The 19,202-nt window shown below is 43.5% G+C and overlaps 16 non-coding genes across 16 annotated transcripts; all 16 read left to right on the top strand.

Annotated features, from left to right (window-relative positions):
* The first annotated feature begins 883 nt into the window (after positions 1-883).
* On the top strand, positions 884-1,002 carry LOC136756570 (5S ribosomal RNA). Its single transcript, XR_010818645.1, has one exon. It is a non-coding gene; the product is annotated as a 5S ribosomal RNA (ribosomal RNA).
* Positions 1,003-2,057: 1,055 nt separating this feature from the next.
* LOC136757258 (5S ribosomal RNA) lies at positions 2,058-2,176 on the top strand. Its single transcript, XR_010819294.1, has one exon. It is a non-coding gene; the product is annotated as a 5S ribosomal RNA (ribosomal RNA).
* Positions 2,177-3,226: 1,050 nt separating this feature from the next.
* Positions 3,227-3,345, top strand: LOC136756472 (5S ribosomal RNA). The gene has a single exon (XR_010818554.1). It is a non-coding gene; the product is annotated as a 5S ribosomal RNA (ribosomal RNA).
* A 1,069-nt stretch (positions 3,346-4,414) lies between these two features.
* LOC136757144 (5S ribosomal RNA) lies at positions 4,415-4,533 on the top strand. The gene has a single exon (XR_010819185.1). It is a non-coding gene; the product is annotated as a 5S ribosomal RNA (ribosomal RNA).
* A 1,055-nt stretch (positions 4,534-5,588) lies between these two features.
* LOC136756812 (5S ribosomal RNA) lies at positions 5,589-5,707 on the top strand. Its single transcript, XR_010818870.1, has one exon. It is a non-coding gene; the product is annotated as a 5S ribosomal RNA (ribosomal RNA).
* Positions 5,708-6,773: 1,066 nt separating this feature from the next.
* On the top strand, positions 6,774-6,892 carry LOC136756742 (5S ribosomal RNA). The gene has a single exon (XR_010818805.1). It is a non-coding gene; the product is annotated as a 5S ribosomal RNA (ribosomal RNA).
* Positions 6,893-7,958: 1,066 nt separating this feature from the next.
* On the top strand, positions 7,959-8,077 carry LOC136757281 (5S ribosomal RNA). The gene has a single exon (XR_010819316.1). It is a non-coding gene; the product is annotated as a 5S ribosomal RNA (ribosomal RNA).
* Positions 8,078-9,143: 1,066 nt separating this feature from the next.
* On the top strand, positions 9,144-9,262 carry LOC136756208 (5S ribosomal RNA). Its single transcript, XR_010818307.1, has one exon. It is a non-coding gene; the product is annotated as a 5S ribosomal RNA (ribosomal RNA).
* A 1,077-nt stretch (positions 9,263-10,339) lies between these two features.
* Positions 10,340-10,458, top strand: LOC136757082 (5S ribosomal RNA). The gene has a single exon (XR_010819127.1). It is a non-coding gene; the product is annotated as a 5S ribosomal RNA (ribosomal RNA).
* A 1,066-nt stretch (positions 10,459-11,524) lies between these two features.
* LOC136756960 (5S ribosomal RNA) lies at positions 11,525-11,643 on the top strand. The gene has a single exon (XR_010819010.1). It is a non-coding gene; the product is annotated as a 5S ribosomal RNA (ribosomal RNA).
* A 1,065-nt stretch (positions 11,644-12,708) lies between these two features.
* On the top strand, positions 12,709-12,827 carry LOC136755905 (5S ribosomal RNA). The gene has a single exon (XR_010818013.1). It is a non-coding gene; the product is annotated as a 5S ribosomal RNA (ribosomal RNA).
* A 1,055-nt stretch (positions 12,828-13,882) lies between these two features.
* LOC136756957 (5S ribosomal RNA) lies at positions 13,883-14,001 on the top strand. The gene has a single exon (XR_010819007.1). It is a non-coding gene; the product is annotated as a 5S ribosomal RNA (ribosomal RNA).
* A 1,065-nt stretch (positions 14,002-15,066) lies between these two features.
* Positions 15,067-15,185, top strand: LOC136757022 (5S ribosomal RNA). The gene has a single exon (XR_010819071.1). It is a non-coding gene; the product is annotated as a 5S ribosomal RNA (ribosomal RNA).
* A 1,066-nt stretch (positions 15,186-16,251) lies between these two features.
* LOC136756626 (5S ribosomal RNA) lies at positions 16,252-16,370 on the top strand. Its single transcript, XR_010818698.1, has one exon. It is a non-coding gene; the product is annotated as a 5S ribosomal RNA (ribosomal RNA).
* Positions 16,371-17,428: 1,058 nt separating this feature from the next.
* LOC136755682 (5S ribosomal RNA) lies at positions 17,429-17,547 on the top strand. The gene has a single exon (XR_010817797.1). It is a non-coding gene; the product is annotated as a 5S ribosomal RNA (ribosomal RNA).
* Positions 17,548-18,612: 1,065 nt separating this feature from the next.
* LOC136757482 (5S ribosomal RNA) lies at positions 18,613-18,731 on the top strand. Its single transcript, XR_010819501.1, has one exon. It is a non-coding gene; the product is annotated as a 5S ribosomal RNA (ribosomal RNA).
* Positions 18,732-19,202: the final 471 nt, after the last annotated feature.

The raw sequence follows: 19,202 nt of genomic DNA, 5'->3' as shown, positions 1-19,202 counted from the left end.
GAAGTGACTAAATGTTGCCTAATCTATCTCATCGAGAAATGACACAATTACAGCAACACAAAAAGGAACTCCACCGGACAAAGTTCAGTGCTCACAAGGAGCCTCATTCAACACACACGGTTCCATTCCCATTCATGCAAAGCACGAAAGTGTAAAACTTGGGAACATACTTGAGAGCAAAGATCACATTCAATCTCATTCAAGGCACGGATGTGAATGCAACGGGATGAAATAACTGAAATGATGCCTGCCCTCGAACTGTGATGATGGACTACCCGACTCGCCAATAATATTGGCTTCTGGTGTATTGAAATACAGGAGCTGCTGGATGTGTGTGTTTTCTTACCCCCTCACCATAGTTTGTCAAATGTTTAAACAACTGAACTTATATTCAAGGTTTGTTTCTCTTCATATGTTTTACTGGTTTACATTTGTCTCAGCAACCTGTTGAATGATTCTTCTGCTTTCAAAACAAAATGACAACAGGATGAATGCACACACTTGAAAATACAATACATGCAATGTTATGCATCATAGTGATGCAACCTCCTTTCAGTTTCATACTGCATGTCAATTGAAATCCTTACTGAAATGCACACCTTCTCAAGATTGCGCTTGACTGGCGTGTCAGGCACTCAATTACAGCTGTTTTATCAAGACAATGTGTTCGTTTTGTAAAATATAGTTCCGGTCTGGTGTGGCACCCCAGCTAACGCACAATGTTGCCACAACGTTGCCACAACGTGGCGTGTTAGCAGGGACTGTCTGCGGCGCGCTGGTGTGTCCCGGGCTTTAGAGTAGAGAGACAGTTCAACTGTAAGTATGAACGGCAGAAACGGATATTGCCTTCCCTTTAAGTAGAGCGTCAGGGATAGCCTCCCTGGCTTACGGCCATACTAGCCTGAATACGCCCGATCTCGTCCGTTCTCGGAAGCTAAGCAGGCTCGGGCCTGGTCAGTACTTGGATGGGAGACCGCCTGGGAATACCAGGTGCTGTAAGCTTTTGCATCTTTTACACACCAGAGGGCGACAAATCACGAGTTTTAACTTTGGATACACGCAATTTCATCATTATTTCAGATTTGACTTCCCCAAATACACAGGCATACAATAGATCTTGTTCTCCAACGTAAACGGTCCCTAGTAACTAGGGTACATTCGTAAATAAATTGAGCATCATGGCTAGAAGTGACTAAATGTTGCCTAATCTTTCTCATCGAGAAATGACACAATTACAGCAACACAAAAAGGAACTCCACCGGACAAAGTTCAGTGCTCACAAGGAGCCTCATTCAACACACACGGTTCCATTCCCATTCATGCAAAGCACGAAAGTGTAAAACTTGGGAACATACTTGAGAGCAAAGATCACATTCAATCTCATTCAAGGCACGGATGTGAATGCAACGGGATGAAATTACTGAAATGATGCCTGCCCTCGAACTGTGATGATGGACTACCCGACTCGCCAATAATATTGGGTTCTGGTGTATTGAAATACAGGAGCTGCTGGATTTGTGTGTTTTCTTACCCCCTCACCATAGTTTGTCAAATGTTTAAACAACTGAACTTATATTCAAGGTTTGTTTCTCTTCATATGTTTTACTGGTTTACATTTGTCTCAGCAACCTGTTGAATGATTCTTCTGCTTTCAAAACAAAATGACAACAGGATGAATGCACACACTTGAAAATACAATACATGCAATGTTATGCATCATAGTGATGCAACCTCCTTTCAGTTTCATACTGCATGTCAATTGAAATCCTTACTGAAATGCACACCTTCTCAAGATTGCGCTTGACTGGCGTGTCAGGCACTCAATTACAGCTGTTTTATCAAGACAATGTGTTCGTTATGTAAAATATAGTTCCGGTCTGGTGTGGCACCCCAGCTAACGCACAACGTTGCCACAACGTTTCGTGTTAGCAGGGACTGTCTGTGGCGCGCTGGTGTGTCCCGGACTTTAGAGTAGAGAGACAGTTCAACTTCAAGTATGAGCGGCAGAAACGGATATTGCCTTCCCTTTAAGTAGAGCGTCAAGGACAGCTTCCCTGGCTTAAGGCCATACTAGCCTGAATACACCCGATCTCGTCCAATCTCGGAAGCTAAGCAGGCTCGGGCCTGGTCAGTACTTGGATGGGAGACCGCCTGGGAATACCAGGTGCTGTAAGCTTTTGCATCTTTTACACACCAGAGGGCGACAAATCACGAGTTTTAACTTTGGATACACGCAATTTCATCATTATTTCAGATTTGACTTCCCCAAATACACAGGCATACAATAGATCTTGTTCTCCAACGTAAACGGTCCCTAGTAACTAGGGTACATTCGTAAATAAATTGAGCATCATGGCTAGAAGTGACTAAATGTTGCCTAATCTTTCTCATCGAGAAATGACACAATTACAGCAACACAAAAAGGAACTCCACCGGACAAAGTTCAGTGCTCACAAGGAGCCTCATTCAACACACACGGTTCCATTCCCATTCATGCAAAGCACGAAAGTGTAAAACTTGGGAACATACTTGAGAGCAAAGATCACATTCAATCTCATTCAAGGCACGGATGTGAATGCAACGGGATGAAATTACTGAAATGATGCCTGCCCTCGAACTGTGATGATGGACTACCCGACTCGCCAATAATATTGGGTTCTGGTGTATTGAAATACAGGAGCTGCTGGATTTGTGTGTTTTCTTACCCCCTCACCATAGTTTGTCAAATGTTTAAACAACTGAACTTATATTCAAGGTTTGTTTCTCTTCATATGTTTTACTGGTTTACATTTGTCTCAGCAACCTGTTGAATGATTCTTCTGCTTTCAAAACAAAATGACAACAGGATGAATGCACACACTTGAAAATACAATACATGCAATGTTATGCATCATAGTGATGCAACCTCCTTTCAGTTTCATACTGCATGGCAATTGAAATCCTTACTGAAATGCACACCTTCTCAAGATTGCGCTTGACTGGCGTGTCAGGCACTCAATTACAGCTGTTTTATCAAGACAATGTGTTCGTTTTGTAATACATAGGTCTGGTGTGGCACCCCAGCTAACGCACAACGTTGCCACAACGTTTCGTGTTAGCAGGGACTGTCTGCGGCGCGCTGGTGTGTCCCGGACTTTAGAGTAGAGAGACAGTTCAACTGCAAGTATGAGCGGCAGAAACGGATATTGCCTTCCCTTTAAGTAGAGCGTCAGGGACAGCTTTCCTGGCTTACGGCCATACTAGCCTGAATACGCCCGATCTCGTCCGATCTCGGAAGCTAAGCAGGCTCCGGCCTGGTCAGTACTTGGATGGGAGACCGCCTGGGAATACCAGGTGCTGTAAGCTTTTGCATCTTTTACACACCAGAGGGCGACAAATCACGAGTTTTAACTTTGGATACACGCAATTTCATCATTATTTCAGATTTGACTTCCCCAAATACACAGGCATACAATAGATCTTGTTCTCCAACGTAAACGGTCCCTAGTAACTAGGGTACATTCATAAATAAATTGAGCATCATGGCTAGAAGTGACTAAATGTTGCCTAATCTTTCTCATCGAGAAATGACACAATTACAGCAACACAAAAAGGAACTCCACCGGACAAAGTTCAGTGCTCACAAGGAGCCTCATTCAACACACACGGTTCCATTCCCATTCATGCAAAGCACGAAAGTGTAAAACTTGGGAACATACTTGAGAGCAAAGATCACATTCAATCTCATTCAAGGCACGGATGTGAATGCAACGGGATGAAATTACTGAAATGATGCCTGCCCTCGAACTGTGATGATGGACTACCCGACTCGCCAATAATATTGGGTTCTGGTGTATTGAAATACAGGAGCTGCTGGATTTGTGTGTTTTCTTACCCCCTCACCATAGTTTGTCAAATGTTTAAACAACTGAACTTATATTCAAGGTTTGTTTCTCTTCATATGTTTTACTGGTTTACATTTGTCTCAGCAACCTCAGCAAAAATGATTCTTCTACTTTCAAAACAAAATGACAACAGGATGAATGCACACACTTGAAAATACAATACATGCAATGTTATGCATCATAGTGATGCAACCTCCTTTCAGTTTCATACTGCATGTCAATTGAAATCCTTACTGAAATGCACACCTTCTCAAGATTGCGCTTGACTGGCGTGTCAGGCACTCAATTACAGCTGTTTTATCAAGACAATGTGTTCGTTTTGTAATATATAGTTCCGGTCTGGTGTGGCACCCCAGCTAACGCACAACGTTGCCACAATGTTGCCACAACGTGGCGTGTTAGCAGGGACTGTCTGCGGTGCGCTGGTGTGTCCCGGGCTTTAGAGTAGAGAGACAGTTCAACTGTAAGTATGAACGGCAGAAACGGATATTGCCTTCCCTTTAAGTAGAGCGTCAGGGACAGCCTCCCTGGCTTACGGCCATACTAGCCTGAATACGCCCGATCTCGTCCGATCTCGGAAGCTAAGCAGGCTCGGGCCTGGTCAGTACTTGGATGGGAGACCGACTGGGAATACGAGGTGCTGTAAGCTTTTGCATCTTTTACACACCAGAGGGCGACAAATCACGAGTTTTAACTTTGGATACACGCAATTTCATCATTATTTCAGATTTGACTTCCCCAAATACACAGGCATACAATAGATCTTGTTCTCCAACGTAAACGGTCCCTAGTAACTAGGGTACATTCATAAATAAATTGAGCATCATGGCTAGAAGTGACTAAATGTTGCCTAATCTTTCTCATCGAGAAATGACACAATTACAGCAACACAAAAAGGAACTCCACCGGACAAAGTTCAGTGCTCACAAGGAGCCTCATTCAACACACTTGGTTCCATTCCCATTCATGCAAAGCACGAAAGTGTAAAACTTGGGAACATACTTGAGAGCAAAGATCACATTCAATCTCATTCAAGGCACGGATGTGAATGCAACGGGATGAAATTACTGAAATGATGCCTGCCCTCGAACTGTGATGATGGACTACCCGACTCGCCAATAATATTGGGTTCTGGTGTATTGAAATACAGGAGCTGCTGGATTTGTGTGTTTTCTTACCCCCTCACCATAGTTTGTCAAATGTTTAAACAACTGAACTTATATTCAAGGTTTGTTTCTCTTCATATGTTTTACTGGTTTACATTTGTCTCAGCAACCTGTTGAATGATTCTTCTGCTTTCAAAACAAAATGACAACAGGATGAATGCACACACTTGAAAATACAATACATGCAATGTTATGCATCATAGTGATGCAACCTCCTTTCAGTTTCATACTGCATGTCAATTGAAATTCTTACTGAAATGCACACCTTCTCAAGATTGCCCTTGACTGGCGTGTCAGGCACTCAATTACAGCTGTTTTATCAAGACAATGTGTTCGTTATGTAAAATATAGTTCCGGTCTGGTGTGGCACCCCAGCTAACGCACAACGTTGCCACAACGTTTCGTGTTAGCAGGGACTGTCTGTGGCGCGCTGGTGTGTCCCGGACTTTAGAGTAGAGAGACAGTTCAACTGCAAGTATGAGCGGCAGAAACGGATATTGACTTCCCTTTAAGTAGAGCGTCAAGGACAGCTTCCCTGGCTTACGGCCATACTAGCCTGAATACGCCCGATCTCGTCCAATCTCGGAAGCTAAGCAGGCTCGGGCCTGGTCAGTACTTGGATGGGAGACCGCCTGGGAATACCAGGTGCTGTAAGCTTTTGCATCTTTTACACACCAGAGGGCGACAAATCACGAGTTTTAACTTTGGATACACGCAATTTCATCATTATTTCAGATTTGACTTCCCCAAATACACAGGCATACAATAGATCTTGTTCTCCAACGTAAACGGTCCCTAGTAACTAGGGTACATTCGTAAATAAATTGAGCATCATGGCTAGAAGTGACTAAATGTTGCCTAATCTTTCTCATCGAGAAATGACACAATTACAGCAACACAAAAAGGAACTCCACCGGACAAAGTTCAGTGCTCACAAGGAGCCTCATTCAACACACACGATTCCATTCCCATTCATGCAAAGCACGAAAGTGTAAAACTTGGGAACATACTTGAGAGCAAAGATCACATTCAATCTCATTCAAGGCACGGATGTGAATGCAACGGGATGAAATTACTGAAATGATGCCTGCCCTCGAACTGTGATGATGGACTACCCGACTCGCCAATAATATTGGGTTCTGGTGTATTGAAATACAGGAGCTGCTGGATTTTTGTGTTTTCTTACCCCCTCACCATAGTTTGTCAAATGTTTAAACAACTGAACTTATATTCAAGGTTTGTTTCTCTTCATATGTTTTACTGGTTTACATTTGTCTCAGCAACCTGTTGAATGAATCTTCTGCTTTCAAAACAAAATGACAACAGGATGAATGCACACACTTGAAAATACAATACATGCAATGTTATGCATCATAGTGATGCAACCTCCTTTCAGTTTCATACTGCATGTCAATTGAAATCCTTACTGAAATGCACACCTTCTCAAGATTGCGCTTGACTGGCGTGTCAGGCACTCAATTACAGCTGTTTTATCAAGACAATGTGTTCGTTTTGTAAAATATAGTTCCGTTCTGGTGTGGCACCCCAGCTAACGCACAACGTTGCCACAACGTTGCCACAACGTGGCGTGTTAGCAGGGACTGTCTGCGGCGCACTGGTGTGTCCCGGGCTTTAGAGTAGAGAGACAGTTCAACTGTAAGTATGAACGGCAGAAACGGATATTGCCATCCCTTTAAGTAGAGCGTCAGGGACAGCCTCCCTGGCTTACGGCCATACTAGCCTGAATATGCCCGATCTCGTCCGATCTCGGAAGCCAAGCAGGCTCGGGCCTGGTCAGTACTTGGATGGGAGACCGCCTGGGAATACCAGGTGCTGTAAGCTTTTGCACCTTTTACACACCAGAGGGCGACAAATCACGAGTTTTAACTTTGGATACACACAATTTCATCATTATTTCAGATTTTACTTCCCCAAATACACAGGCATACAATAGATCTTGTTCTCCAACGTAAACGGTCCCTAGTAACTAGGGTACATTCGTAAATAAATTGAGCATCATGGCTAGAAGTGACTAAATGTTGCCTAATCTTTCTCATCGAGAAATGACACAATTACAGCAACACCAAAAGGAACTCCACCGGACAAAGTTCAGTGCTCACAAGGAGCCTCATTCAACACACACGGTTCCATTCCCATTCATGCAAAGCACGAAAGTGTAAAACTTGGGAACATACTTGAGAGCAAAGATCACATTCAATCTCATTCAAGGCACGGATGTGAATGCAACGGGATGAAATTACTGAAATGATGCCTGCCCTCGAACTGTGATGATGGACTACCCGACTCGCCAATAATATTGGGTTCTGGTGTATTGAAATACAGGAGCTGCTGGATTTGTGTGTTTTCTTACCCCCTCACCATAGTTTGTCAAATGTTTAAACAACTGAACTTATATTCAAGGTTTGTTTCTCTTCATATGTTTTACTGGTTTACATTTGTCTCAGCAACCTGTTGAATGATTCTTCTGCTTTCAAATTAAAATGACAACAGGATGAATGCACACACTTGAAAATACAATACATGCAATGTTATGCATCATAGTGATGCAACCTCCTTTCAGTTTCATACTGCATGTCAATTGAAATCCTTACTGAAATGCACACCTTCTCAAGATTGCGCTTGACTGGCGTGTCAGGCACTCAATTACAGCTGTATTATCAAGACAATGTGTTCGTTTTGTAAAATATAGTTCCGGTCTGGTGTGGCACCCCAGCTAACGCACAACGTTGCCACAACGTTGCCACAACGTGGCGTGTTAGCAGGGACTGTCTGCGGCGCACTGGTGTGTTCCGGGCTTTAGAGTAGAGAGACAGTTCAACTGTAAGTATGATCGGCAGAAACGGATATTGCCTTCCCTTTAAGTAGAGCGTCAGGGACAACCTCCCTGGCTTACGGCCATACTAGCCTCAATACGCCCGATCTCGTCTGATCTCGGAAGCCAAGCAGGCTTGGGCCTGGTCAGTAGTTGGATGGGAGACCGCCTGGGAATACCAGGTGCTGTAAGCTTTTGCACCTTTTACACACCAGAGGGCGACAAATCACGAGTTTTAACTTTGGATACACACAATTTCATCATTATTTCAGGTTTTACTTCCCCAAATACACAGGCATACAATAGATCTTGTTCTCCAACGTAAACGGTCCCTAGTAACTAGGGTACATTCGTAAATAAATTGAGCATCATGGCTAGAAGTGACTAAATGTTGCCTAATCTTTCTCATCGAGAAATGACACAATTACAGCAACACAAAAAGGAACTCCACCGGACAAAGTTCAGTGCTCACAAGGAGCCTCATTCAACACACACGGTTCCATTCCCATTCATGCAAAGCACGAAAGTGTAAAACTTGGGAACATACTTGAGAGCAAAGATCACATTCAATCTCATTCAAGGCACGGATGTGAATGCAACGGGATGAAATAACTGAAATGATGCCTGCCCTCGAACTGTGATGATGGACTACCCGACTCGCCAATAATATTGGCTTCTGGTGTATTGAAATACAGGAGCTGCTGGATTTGTGTGTTTTCTTACCCCCTCACCATAGTTTGTCAAATGTTTAAACAACTGAACTTATATTCAAGGTTTGTTTCTCTTCATATGTTTTACTGGTTTACATTTGTCTCAGCAACCTGTTGAATGATTCTTCTGCTTTCATAACAAAATGACAACAGGATGAATGCACACACTTGAAAATACAATACATGCAATGTTATGCATCATAGTGATGCAACCTCCTTTCAGTTTCATACTGCATGTCAATTGAAATCCTTACTGAAATGCACACCTTCTCAAGATTGCGCTTGACTGGCGTGTCAGGCACTCAATTACAGCTGTTTTATCAAGACAATGTGTTCGTTTTGTAAAATATAGTTCCGGTCTGGTGTGGCACCCCAGCTAACGCACAACGTTGCCACAACGTTGCCACAACGTGGCGTGTTAGCAGGGACTGTCTGCGGCGCACTGGTGTGTCCCGGGCTTTAGAGTAGAGAGACAGTTCAACTGTAAGTATGAACGGCAGAAACGGATATTGCCATCCCTTTAAGTAGAGCGTCAGGGACAGCCTCCCTGGCTTACGGCCATACTAGCCTGAATACGCCCGATCTCGTCCGATCTCGGAAGCCAAGCAGGCTCGGGCCTGGTCAGTACTTGGATGGGAGACCGCCTGGGAATACCAGGTGCTGTAAGCTTTTGCACCTTTTACACACCAGAGGGCGACAAATCACGAGTTTTAACTTTGGATACACACAATTTCATCATTATTTCAGATTTTACTTCCCCAAATACACAGGCATACAATAGATCTTGTTCTCCAACGTAAACGGTCCCTAGTAACTAGGGTACATTCGTAAATAAATTGAGCATCATGGCTAGAAGTGACTAAATGTTGCCTAATCTTTCTCATCGAGAAATGACACAATTACAGCAACACAAAAAGGAACTCCACCGGACAAAGTTCAGTGCTCACAAGGAGCCTCATTCAACACACACGGTTCCATTCCCATTCATGCAAAGCACGAAAGTGTAAAACTTGGGAACATACTTGAGAGCAAAGATCACATTGAATCTCATTCAAGGCACGGATGTGAATGCAACGGGATGAAATTACTGAAATGATGCCTGCCCTCGAACTGTGATGATGGACTACCCGACTCGCCAATAATATTGGGTTCTGGTGTATTGAAATACAGGAGCTGCTGGATTTGTGTGTTTTCTTACCCCCTCACCATAGTTTGTCAAATGTTTAAACAACTGAACTTATATTCAAGGTTTGTTTCTCTTCATATGTTTTACTGGTTTACATTTGTCTCAGCAACCTGTTGAATGATTCTTCTGCTTTCAAAACAAAATGACAACAGGATGAATGCACACACTTGAAAATACAATACATGCAATGTTATGCATCATAGTGATGCAACCTCCTTTCAGTTTCATACTGCATGTCAATTGAAATCCTTACTGAAATGCACACCTTCTCAAGATTGCGCTTGACTGGCGTGTCAGGCACTCAATTACAGCTGTATTATCAAGACAATGTGTTCGTTTTGTAAAATATAGTTCCGGTCTGGTGTGGCACCCCAGCTAACGCACAACGTTGCCACAACGTTGCCACAACGTTGCCACAACGTGGCGTGTTAGCAGGGACTGTCTGCGGCGCACTGGTGTGTCCCGGGCTTTAGAGTAGAGAGACAGTTCAACTGTAAGTATGAACGGCAGAAACGGATATTGCCATCCCTTTAAGTAGAGCGTCAGGGACAGCCTCCCTGGCTTACGGCCATACTAGCCTGAATAAGCCCGATCTCGTCCGATCTCGGAAGCCAAGCAGGCTCGGGCCTGGTCAGTACTTGGATGGGAGACCGCCTGGGAATACCAGGTGCTGTAAGCTTTTGTACCTTTTACACACCAGAGGGCAACAAATCACGAGTTTTAACTTTGGATACACACAATTTCATCATTATTTCAGATTTTACTTCCCCAAATACACAGGCATACAATAGATCTTGTTCTCCAACGTAAACGGTCCCTAGTAACTAGGGTACATTCGTAAATAAATTGAGCATCATGGCTAGAAGTGACTAAATGTTGCCTAATCTTTCTCATCGAGAAATGACACAATTACAGCAACACAAAAAGGAACTCCACCGGACAAAGTTCAGTGCTCACAAGGAGCCTCATTCAACACACACGGTTCCATTCCCATTCATGCAAAGCACGAAAGTGTAAAACTTGGGAACATACTTGAGAGCAAAGATCACATTCAATCTCATTCAAGGCACAGATGTGAATGCAACGGGATGAAATTACTGAAATGATGCCTGCCCTCGAACTGTGATGATGGACTACCCGACTCGCCAATAATATTGGGTTCTGGTGTATTGAAATACAGGAGCTGCTGGATTTGTGTGTTTTCTTACCCCCTCACCATAGTTTGTCAAATGTTTAAACAACTGAACTTATATTCAAGGTTTGTTTCTCTTCATATGTTTTACTGGTTTACATTTGTCTCAGCAACCTGTTGAATGATTCTTCTGCTTTCAAAACAAAATGACAACAGGATGAATGCTCACACTTGAAAATACAATACATGCAATGTTATGCATCATAGTGATGCAACCTCCTTTCAGTTTCATACTGCATGTCAATTGAAATCCTTACTGAAATGCACACCTTCTCAAGATTGCGCTTGACTGGCGTGTCAGGCACTCAATTACAGCTGTATTATCAAGACAATGTGTTCGTTTTGTAAAATATAGTTCCGGTCTGGTGTGGCACCCCAGCTAACGCACAACGTTGCCACAACGTTGCCACAACGTGGCGTGTTAGCAGGGACTGTCTGCGGCGCACTGGTGTGTCCCGGGCTTTAGAGTAGAGAGACAGTTCAACTGTAAGTATGATCGGCAGAAACGGATATTGCCTTCCCTTTAAGTAAAGCGTCAGGGACAGCCTCCCTGGCTTACGGCCATACTAGCCTGAATACGCCAGATCTCGTCCGATCTCGGAAGCCAAGCAGGCTTGGGCCTGGTCAGTACTTGGATGGGAGACCGCCTGGGAATACCAGGTGCTGTAAGCTTTTGCACCTTTTACACACCAGAGGGCGACAAATCACGAGTTTTAACTTTGGATACACACAATTTCATCATTATTTCAGGTTTTACTTCCCCAAATACACAGGCATACAATAGATCTTGTTCTCCAACGTAAACGGTCCCTAGTAACTAGGGTACATTCGTAAATAAATTGAGCATCATGGCTAGAAGTGACTAAATGTTGCCTAATCTTTCTCATCGAGAAATGACACAATTACAGCAACACAAAAAGAACTCCACCGGACAAAGTTCAGTGCTCACAAGGAGCCTCATTCAACACACACGGTTCCATTCCCATTCATGCAAAGCACGAAAGTGTAAAACTTGGGAACATACTTGAGAGCAAAGATCACATTCAATCTCATTCAAGGCACGGATGTGAATGCAACGGGATGAAATTACTGAAATGATGCCTGCCCTCGAACTGTGATGATGGACTACCCGACTCGCCAATAATATTGGGTTCTGGTGTATTGAAATACAGGAGCTGCTGGATTTGTGTGTTTTCTTACCCCCTCACCATAGTTTGTCAAATGTTTAAACAACTGAACTTATATTCAAGGTTTGTTTCTCTTCATATGTTTTACTGGTTTACATTTGTCTCAGCAACCTGTTGAATGATTCTTCTGCTTTCAAAACAAAATGACAACAGGATGAATGCACACACTTGAAAATACACTACATGCAATGTTATGCATCATAGTGATGCAACCTCCTTTCAGTTTCATACTGCATGTCAATTGAAATCCTTACTGAAATGCACACCTTCTCAAGATTGCGCTTGACTGGCGTGTCAGGCACTCAATTACAGCTGTTTTATCAAGACAATGTGTTCGTTTTGTAAAATATAGTTCCGGTCTGGTGTGGCACCCCAGCTAACGCACAACGTTGCCACAACGTTGCCACAACGTGGCGTGCTAGCAGGGACTGTCTGCGGCGCGCTGGTGTGTCCCGGGCTTTAGAGTAGAGAGACAGTTCAACTGTAAGTATGAACGGCAGAAACGGATATTGCCTTCCCTTTAACTAGAGCGTCAGGGACAGCCTCCCTGGCTTACGGCCATACTAGCCTGAATACGCCCGATCTCGTCCGATCTCGGAAGCTAAGCAGGCTCGGGCCTGGACAGTACTTGGATGGGAGACCGCCTGGGAATACCAGGTGCTGTAAGCTTTTGCATCTTTTACACACCAGAGGGCGACAAATCACGAGTTTTAACTTTGGATACACGCAATTTCATCATTATTTCAGATTTGACTTCCCCAAATACACAGGCATACAATAGATCTTGTTCTCCTACGTAAACGGTCCCTAGTAACTAGGGTACATTCGTAAATAAATTGAGCATCATGGCTAGAAGTGACTAAATGTTGCCTAATCTTTCTCATCGAGAAATGACACAATTACAGCAACACAAAAAGGAACTCCACCGGACAAAGTTCAGTGCTCACAAGGAGCCTCATTCAACACACACGGTTCCATTCCCATTCATGCAAAGCACGAAAGTGTAAAACTTGGGAACATACTTGAGAGCAAAGATCACATTCAATCTCATTCAAGGCACGGATGTGAATGCAACGGGATGAAATTACTGAAATGATGCCTGCCCTCGAACTGTGATGATGGAGTACCCGACTCGCCAATAATATTGGGTTCTGGTGTATTGAAATACAGGAGCTGCTGGATTTGTGTGTTTTCTTACCCCCTCACCATAGTTTGTCAAATGTTTAAACAACTGAACTTATATTCAAGGTTTGTTTCTCTTCATATGTTTTACTGGTTTACATTTGTCTCAGCAACCTGTTGAATGATTCTTCTGCTTTCAAAACAAAATGACAACAGGATGAATGCACACACTTGAAAATACAATTCATGCAATGTTATGCATCATAGTGATGCAACCTCCTTTCAGTTTCATACTGCATGTCAATTGAATTCCTTACTGAAATGCACACCTTCTCAAGATTGCGTTTGACTGGCGTGTCAGGCACTCAATTACAGCTGTATTATCAAGACAATGTGTTCGTTTTGTAAAATATAGTTCCGGTCTGGTGTGGCACCCCAGCTAACGCACAACGTTGCCACAACGTTTCGTGTTAGCAGGGACTGTCTGCGGCGCGCTGGTGTGTCCCAGACTTTAGAGTAGAGAGACAGTTCAACTGCAAGTATGAGCGGCAGAAACGGATATTGCCTTCCCTTTAAGTAGAGCGTCAGGGACAGCCTCCCTGGCTTACGGCCATACTAGCCTGAATACGCCCGATCTCGTCCGATCTCGGAAGCCAAGCAGGCTCGGGTCTGGTCAGTACTTGGATGGGAGACCGCCTGGGAATACCAGGTGCTGTAAGCTTCTGCACCTTTTACACACCAGAGGGCGACAAATCACGAGATTTAACTTTGGATACACACAATTTCATCATTATTTCAGATTTGACTTCCCCAAATACACAGGCATACAATAGATCTTGTTCTCCAACGTAAACGGTCCCTAGTAACTAGGGTAGATTCGTAAATAAATTGAGCATCATGGCTAGAAGTGACTAAATGTTGCCTAATCTTTCTCATCGAGAAATGACACAATTACAGCAACACAAAAAGAACTCCACCGGACAAAGTTCAGTGCTCACAAGGAGCCTCATTCAACACACACGGTTCCATTCCCATTCATGCAAAGCACGAAAGTGTAAAACTTTGGAACGTACATGAGAGCAAAGATCACATTCAATCTCATTCAAGGCACGGATGTGAATGCAACGGGATGAAATTACTGAAATGATGCCTGCCCTCGAACTGTGATGATGGACTACCCGACTCGCCAATAATATTGGGTTCTGGTGTATTGAAATACAGGAGCTGCTGGATTTGTGTGTTTTCTTACCCCCTCACCATAGTTTGTCAAATGTTTAAACAACTGAACTTATATTCAAGGTTTGTTTCTCTTCATATGTTTTACTGGTTTACATTTGTCTCAGCAACCTGTTGAATGATTCTTCTGCTTTCAAAACAAAATGACAACAGGATGAATGCACACACTTGAAAATACACTACATGCAATGTTATGCATCATAGTGATGCAACCTCCTTTCAGTTTCATACTGCATGTCAATTGAAATCCTTACTGAAATGCACACCTTCTCAAGATTGCGCTTGACTGGCGTGTCAGGCACTCAATTACAGCTGTTTTATCAAGACAATGTGTTCGTTTTGTAAAATATAGTTCCGGTCTGGTGTGGCACCCCAGCTAACGCACAATGTTGCCACAACGTTGCCACAACGTGGCGTGTTAGCAGGGACTGTCTGCGGCGCGCTGGTGTGTCCCGGGCTTTAGAGTAGAGAGACAGTTCAACTGTAAGTATGAACGGCAGAAACGGATATTGCCTTCCCTTTAAGTAGAGCGTCAGGGACAGCCTCCCTGGCTTACGGCCATACTAGCCTGAATACGCCTGATCTCGTCCGATCTCGGAAGCTAAGCAGGCTCGGGCCTGGTCAGTACTTGGATGGGAGACCGCCTGGGAATACCAGGTGCTGTAAGATTTTGCATCTTTTACACACCAGAGGGCGACAAATCACGAGTTTTAACTTTGGATACACGCAATTTCATCAATATTTCAGATTTGACTTCCCCAAATACACAGGCATACAATAGATCTTGTTCTCCAACGTAAACGGTCCCTAGTAACTAGGGTACATTCGTAAATAAATTGAGCATCATGGCTAGAAGTGACTAAATGTTGCCTAATCTTTCTCATCGAGAAATGACACAATTACAGCAACACAAAAAGGAACTCCACCGGACAAAGTTCAGTGCTCACAAGGAGCCTCATTCAACACACACGGTTCCATTCCCATTCATGCAAAGCACGAAAGTGTAAAACTTGGGAACATACTTGAGAGCAAAGATCACATTCAATCTCATTCAAGGCACGGATGTGAATGCAACGGGATGAAATTACTGAAATGATGCCTGCCCTCGAACTGTGATGATGGACTACCCGACTCGCCAATAATATTGGGTTCTGGTGTATTGAAATACAGGAGCTGCTGGATTTGTGTGTTTTCTTACCCCCTCACCATAGTTTGTCAAATGTTTAAACAACTGAACTTATATTCAAGGTTTGTTTCTCTTCATATGTTTTACTGGTTTACATTTGTCTCAGCAACCTGTTGAATGATTCTTCTGCTTTCAAAACAAAATGACAACAGGATGAATGCACACACTTGAAAATACAATACATGCAATGTTATGCATCATAGTGATGCAACCTCCTTTCAGTTTCATACTGCATGTCAATTGAAATCCTTACTGAAATGCACACCTTCTCAAGATTGCGCTTGACTGGCGTGTCAGGCACTCAATTACAGCTGTTTTATCAAGACAATGTGTTCGTTTTGTAATATATAGTTCCGGTCTGGTGTGGCACCCCAGCTAACGCACAACGTTGCCACAATGTTGCCACAACGTGGCGTGTTAGCAGGGACTGTCTGCGGCGCGCTGGTGTGTCCCGGGCTTTAGAGTAGAGAGACAGTTCAACTGTAAGTATGAACGGCAGAAACGGATATTGCCTTCCCTTTAAGTAGAGCGTCAGGGACAGCCTCCCTGGCTTACGGCCATACTAGACTGAATACGCCCGATCTCGTCCGATCTCGGAAGCTAAGCAGGCTCGGGCCTGGTCAGTACTTGGATGGGAGACCGCCTGGGAATACCAGGTGCTGTAAGCTTTTGCATCTTTTACACACCAGAGGGCGACAAATCACGAGTTTTAACTTTGGATACACGCAATTTCATCATTATTTCAGATTTGACTTCCCCAAATACACAGGCATACAATAGATCTTGTTCTCCAACGTAAACGGTCCCTAGTAACTAGGGTACATTCGTAAATAAATTGAGCATCATGGCTAGAAGTGACTAAATGTTGCCTAATCTTTCTCATCGAGAAATGACACAATTACAGCAACACAAAAAGGAACTCCACCGGACAAAGTTCAGTGCTCACAAGGAGCCTCATTCAACACACACGGTTCCATTCCCATTCATGCAAAGCACGAAAGTGTAAAACTTGGGAACATACTTGAGAGCAAAGATCACATTCAATCTCATTCAAGGCACGGATGTGAATGCAACGGGATGAAATTACTGAAATGATGCCTGCCCTCGAACTGTGATGATGGACTACCCGACTCGCCAATAATATTGGGTTCTGGTGTATTGAAATACAGGAGCTGCTGGATTTGTGTGTTTTCTTACCCCCTCACCATAGTTTGTCAAATGTTTAAACAACTGAACTTATATTCAAGGTTTGTTTCTCTTCATATGTTTTACTGGTTTACATTTGTCTCAGCAACCTCAGCAAGAATGATTCTTCTGCTTTCAAAACAAAATGACAACAGGATGAATGCACACACTTGAAAATACAATACATGCAATGTTATGCATCATAGTGATGCAACCTCCTTTCAGTTTCATACTGCATGTCAATTGAAATCCTTATTGAAATGCACACCTTCTCAAGATTGCGCTTGACTGGCGTGTCAGGCACTCAATTACAGCTGTATTATCAAGACAATGTGTTCGTTTTGTAAAATATAGTTCCGGTCTGGTGTGGCACCCCAGCTAACGCACAACGTTGCCACAACGTTTCGTGTTAGCAGGGACTGTCTGCGGCGCGCTGGTGTGTCCCGGACTTTAGAGTAGAGAGACAGTTCAACTGCAAGTATGAGCAGCAGAAACGGATATTGCCTTCCCTTTAAGTAGAGCGTCAGGGACAGCCTCCCTGGCTTACGGCCATACTAGCCTGAATACGCCCGATCTCGTCCGATCTCGGAAGCTAAGCAGGCTCGGGCCTGGTCAGTACTTGGATGGGAGACCGCCTGGGAATACCAGGTGCTGTAAGCTTTTGCATCTTTTACACACCAGAGGGCGACAAATCACGAGTTTTAACTTTGGATACACGCAATTTCATCATTATTTCAGATTTGACTTCCCCAAATACACAGGCATACAATAGATCTTGTTCTCCAACGTAAACGGTCCCTAGTAACTAGGGTACATTCGTAAATAAATTGAGCATCATGGCTAGAAGTGTCTAAATGTTGCCTAATCTTTCTCATCGAGAAATGACACAATTACAGCAACACAAAAAGGAACTCCACCGGACAAAGTTCAGTGCTCACAAGGAGCCTCATTCAACACACACGGTTCCATTCCCATTCATGCAAAGCACGAAAGTGTAAAACTTGGGAACATACTTGAGAGCAAAGATCACATTCAATCTCATTCAAGGCACGGATGTGAATGCAACGGGATGAAATTACTGAAATGATGCCTGCCCTCGAACTGTGATGATGGACTACCTGACTCGCCAATAATATTGGGTTCTGGTGTATTGAAATACAGGAGCTGCTGGATTTGTGTGTTTTCTTACCCCTCACCATAGTTTGTCAAATGTTTAAACAACTGAACTTATATTCAAGGTTTGTTTCTCTTCATATGTTTTACTGGTTTACATTTGTCTCAGCAACCTGTTGAATGATTCTTCTGCTTACAAAGCAAAATGACAACAGGATGAATGCACACACTTGAAAATACAATACATGCAATGTTATGCATCATAGTGATGCAACCTCCTTTCAGTTTCATACTGCATGTCAATTGAAATCCTTACTGAAATGCACACCTTCTCAAGATTGCGCTTGACTGGCGTGTCAGGCACTCAATTACAGCTGTTTTATCAAGAGAATGTGTTCGTTTTGTAATATATAGTTCCGGTCTGGTGTGGCACCCCAGCTAACGCACAACGTTGCCACAATGTTGCCACAACGTGGCGTGTTAGCAGGGACTGTCTGCGGCGTGCTGGTGTGTCCCGGGCTTTAGAGTAGAGAGACAGTTCAACTGTAAGTATGAACGGCAGAAACGGATATTGCCTTCCCTTTAAGTAGAGCGTCAGGGACAGCCTTCCTGGCTTACGGCCATACTAGCCTGAATACGCCCGATCTCGTCCGATCTCGGAAGCTAAGCATGCTCGTTCCTGGTCAGTACTTGGATGGGAGACCGCCTGGGAATACCAGGTGCTGTAAGCTTTTGCATCTTTTACACACCAGAGGGCGACAAATCACGAGTTTTAACTTTGGATACACGCAATTTCATCATTATTTCAGATTTGACTTCCCCAAATACACAGGCATACAATAGATCTTGTTCTCCAACGTAAACGGTCCCTAGTAACTAGGGTACATTCGTAAATAAATTGAGCATCATGGCTAGAAGTGACTAAATGTTGCCTAATCTTTCTCATCGAGAAATGACACAATTACAGCAACACAAAAAGGAACTCCACCGGACAAAGTTCAGTGCTCACAAGGAGCCTCATTCAACACACACGGTTCCATTCCCATTCATGCAAAGCACGAAAGTGTAAAACTTGGGAACATACTTGAGAGTAAAGATCACATTCAATCTCATTCAAGGCAAGGATGTGAATGCAACGGGATGAAATTACTGAAATGATGCCTGCCCTCGAACTGTGATGATGGACTACCCGACTCGCCAAT

This window comes from Amia ocellicauda, chromosome 8 (assembly GCF_036373705.1).
Source record: "Amia ocellicauda isolate fAmiCal2 chromosome 8, fAmiCal2.hap1, whole genome shotgun sequence".
NCBI classification, from domain to species: domain Eukaryota; kingdom Metazoa; phylum Chordata; class Actinopteri; order Amiiformes; family Amiidae; genus Amia; species Amia ocellicauda.
This window is presented reverse-complemented; position numbering and strand designations above follow the sequence as displayed.